Genomic DNA, 4691 nt, shown 5'->3' on the forward strand with positions numbered 1-4691 from the left:
GCCTCTTGGAGCCAGTCTCAAAGTTGATAACATGAGGCAATCATTTCCTCACCCTGCAGACCCAATGCAGGTTGTGCATGTAGTTTTTGATGTCTGTCACATGCTCAAACTCTTGAGGAATACTTTTGCAGATGGATGGTAGGCAGTGGCAAAGAAATTAATTGGCAGTACCTTGAGGACCTCAAAGACCAGGAGACAGAGGGCTTGAGACATGGCAGTAAACTCAAGAATGCCCACATTATTGGAGAAACCAGAAGATGATGGTCAATCTTGCTGCTCAAGTTTTTAGCAGCAGTGTCTCTGATGCTCTTGAATTCTGTAACAAACTTGAATTTCTGAGAACAATAGATTTAGCTTTTGATGTTCTCAACAGCAGAAACCCTGTGGCAAAGGGTTCCAAAGCTCCTTTAAAAAGTTCAAATAGACTTTACACACTGAGTCTCTTGGAGAGAGCTAAAAATGTACTCTTACAGCTCAAAGACAGCACAGGAAAACGTGCACACAGGTCGCAGGAAAACAGGCCTGATTGGGTATATTGCCAGCTGTAGAAGTGTTTCAAACATCTTTGAAGAGCTGGTTGAAACACAGGGTGCACATTGTAGGTACCTCCTGACCTACAAATTCAGCCAAAATCATCTTGAGCTTTTCTTTTCTGCTGTTCGGGCATGGGAGGCTATAACAACAACCCAACAGCCTTGAGGTATCAGGTGAAGAATGGCACTGGGAAATGTCTCATAAGAGATGGCACCAACATGTAGGCAATGATGGTTGGGCCAGCTTCTTGGAAATTTGACATTACTCCAGAATCCTCACTGGATTCTGACTGTGACAACAGTGTCTGCCAATATGTGGACTGCATTTCAGAATTTAAAGAAGCCGCTATACATTCTATTGCTGCATTTATTGTGAGAAAGATCCATCGTCAGCCGCTTATCCTGTGTACGGGGTTGAGGGGGTCGTGAGAAAGATGAAGGAGAGAATCTATTGCTTACTTAACATTGCTTTCAAAGACTACTTAAGAACAGTGGTGGAAAGCTTTCTCGGGAGAAAAGGAGTTACATCTTCCATTGTGATTCAAGTTCAGTGTGATTGAGCAGAAAAGAATCTGTTCTCCGAGTTGCACAGCCACATGTTTGACACCAGTGTTGAGGCCAATCCTGTTCACATCTTGGTTAAGACGGCAGCCTCCATGTACTGCCAAATACACTTGCATCATTTGGCAAAAAGAGAAACAGTCACTGGAGCTCATCTGAGGGAGAGGATAAGCAAATTAATACTTTTCCATCATCAGTAGTGTGGCTTAATTATCTTATCAGTTATTCTTACTTATTAAGTAAATGTGACTTTTGTTCATTATGGTATATCGATCCCCCAAGCACATTTGAAATAATCTGGAACACAACCAGTTGACAGCGAGCTATTTATAATTAAGAGCAAATAGGCACCTAGACTTCTCTCTGCTCTCTGTCGGTCGCGGACACATACAGACACACGCTGTCGTATCGAAGTCATTATGCTAGCTTGAGCCAGAGATTTTGCTAGAACTCATCACTTCTGACTCTTAAAAGGGCAACCATATCGGCAGATGAAATACCCGAGCTTGTTGTAGACTTTGTGGCTGTGTGGGCAGAGTCAGATACTGTTAAAATAAAATAAAAACCAATAATAAAAAAAATACAAAGGTACATTTAGAAGCATATGGAGGCTGTAATCCATAAAATCTGTGGGAGGAAATTATTCTTGTATTTTATAAAGTAGCCTTATTAATTTTCATGGTGAATAGCTTACATTGCTAGGCCTATAGGTTACTAGGCTCACTTTTGTATTGCAACTTAATTGTAAGCATCTATCTGCTTATTATTTTTTATCTTATCTTATGATTATGATGAATTTTTATATAATATTCTATAGATGATGACCTATTATTCATTAGAAACAAGGGATCCCTTAAAGAGGCAAAATGTAAAGTTGTGTGCAGTGCAGTGGAGGCTGATGCGCTGTTGAAGGAGCTTCACTACAGTGACATTGGTGCACATCTGGGACAGCTGAAAACAAGAGATGCCATTACTCAGCGGTACTACTGGCATGTCAACAGATACATAGAACACAGAGAAATGTGCAGGCTCATGTGCTGTATTCATATTTGAGAGTCAGGGTGTCAACAGCTAAGTCTCTTAAAGTTTCACATAACAATTCTTGTTTAGTGCAGTGTTTAATCTATTGTTTTAATTACATGAAAAAAGGGACAATGCAGTTGTTTCACCGTCTGTGAAAGACACGTCATTTATGGATGGCCCCTTTCTCTCTACTCTGTGTGCACTGTCAATGATATAATAAATTATATCCAGTTTCATCAGATCACAACGTATAATAAATTAATTTAATGTTTTCTAGGTTTTCACAGTGTGTACAGTGTGCCAGAAAAATGAAAAAGATATAAAGCTTGAGACGGACTACACACCAATCAAGGTACCAACTCAAATGTAGCCTATATTATAATATTAGGCATTTAGACCAACGGATTGGTAGAGAGGCTCACTGGCACCATACAGAGGTGAAAAATGCATCAACCACAGTGTGTATATATATATATATATATATATATATATATATATATATATATATAAAAGGCCACAAACATTTACATTATAGCATTGCTATATATATATATATATATATATAGCAATGCTATAATGTAAATGTTTGTGGCCTTTTTTAGAGTGACAAAAATAAAAGTACTTCATAAGCCCAATCATTGGATATTGGCAGTTAGAGCAAATACTTCACCATGTGTATTGCTGACCTTTGTTGAGAGCGACAGTGTAAGCATAGGTGACTAAATATCCAATTCTACAGGCGAGGAGGAGCCTTTGGTGGATCCCCTGGGAAATGATTCCTTCAAACTTAAACAGTGTTTGGAGTCTACAAGGTAACTACTGAAACTACAATATGACAAGTGGTGCTTTTAGAAAAACAAATACGTCATTGTCATTTGTTTCAGAGGCTTTATCAGGCTGCCAGGTATCCAGGTGGAAAGCCAACACAGAATAACACAGTCTGCAGAAGGATACCACCTCATGTGGAATATTTGTCCTGAAAGTAAGTTTATGTTTGTGTCTGTCATACTGTGTGTACTTTTATTATACCTGTAAAATATTTCAAAACAGTGTAAAGGTTTTTGTTTCTCTCTCTCAGTGGTTTGGTGGTTACATGTTACTGCTGTACTATGCACTGACCAATAAGTTATTTAAACTTATTTAACACACAGTGAAGGTCGACTTTATTTCTGTGTACGGTGTGTATATTGTGTAAAAAGACAACAATTAAGACATTCTTACAATAATAATTTGTGTATGGTTCGTTCTTTCATTATTTCGTTTCAAAACCAAATCGGAAAAACAAAAGCTGCGTATGAATCTACAGCTAGTTAATACAGCTTGCCGAATTAACTAATAACAGTTCATGTTTCCTGTGAACCATTGACCACTATCACTGAATTAATTTGATACTGAAGAAATCTTAAAAACCAGAGGATTCTCAGGAAAGTGTTCCTGTTCCAGTCGCTAGTGAGTTACAAACTGAATGTTGAGCCAATATTAGCCTATATAGCTTCAGCCTCCGGTACTGCAGCTATATAATATTGTCCTGTTTTTCAAACTAAAAGCCCACTTATGTTGATGTTCAAGCTCACCTTAATTACATTTAATCAGGCACTGCCATCGCCCAAGTGTATCTGCTGCAGGTTTATCGAGTGTAACACACAAAGCTACACAAATCTGACTCATTTTTGTTTCTGTTTTTCCGGTTTGGTTTTAAAATGGAAAAACCAAAAAACAACTTGGTTTTGAAACTAAATAATCAAAGAACGAACCATACACAGTATAATAATAAAGTCTTATTGTTTTCAATGATAAACAGATGACCTGAGCTGTGCCACCGTTGTCGGGAGAAGAACACTGGAGGAGCAAGGAAAGAAAGAGGGGAAGAAACTGAGAAACCACTATCAGCTACTTGGGTAAAAAAGCTGTTTGCCCCTATACATGGCATGAATTTCTTATAGTAGGATATATAATGTATGTCATGGTTATATGTTGGACTGCATCTGAAATTTTCATATTGCACTGTTCTGTACAATGGGTTTACTTGTACATTTATATTACTTTGTTGGGAAAAATGTTATCGTATCGTTATCGTTATCGCCTGAAAGGTTTTGGTTGGTGTGCCAGGTGTTATCTGCCAAGTTACAATGGGGTCACATATCTGATGGTCCATTTACATAGAGTAGTATAGAAAGTTGTATGTGTGAGGTTAGCTTAATTGGTTGTTTGTAGCATTTGAATTACACAAATAGGCTATTCTGTAATCAGCTACAGTGCGCTTAATCTAGGGCCCTATGAAATCTGTTAAAATCTTTGCCAAATTCTTACCCACCCTTTTATCTAGCTTGTTAAAACAAGTCACAATCAGAGTCCAGTTTTATCCAGAGGTATCTTTTATCAGGGAGCAGCAGAAATACTATGTTCAGCAGGGTTGAGATGATGTCTACATTCAAACATCGGGATGGAGGGATGGATGGATGGATGGATGAGGGTGGGGGAAGGGGGGGGGGGGTGTAGCGGTCGTCTTATGTGCATGTGTTCTCTTGCACAGACTTTACTTTGTTAAAAACTTGAAATGAGGTTACAAGTCGC

The sequence above is a fragment of the Micropterus dolomieu genome, linkage group LG13, assembly GCF_021292245.1.
Source record: "Micropterus dolomieu isolate WLL.071019.BEF.003 ecotype Adirondacks linkage group LG13, ASM2129224v1, whole genome shotgun sequence".
Classification (NCBI taxonomy): domain Eukaryota; kingdom Metazoa; phylum Chordata; class Actinopteri; order Centrarchiformes; family Centrarchidae; genus Micropterus; species Micropterus dolomieu.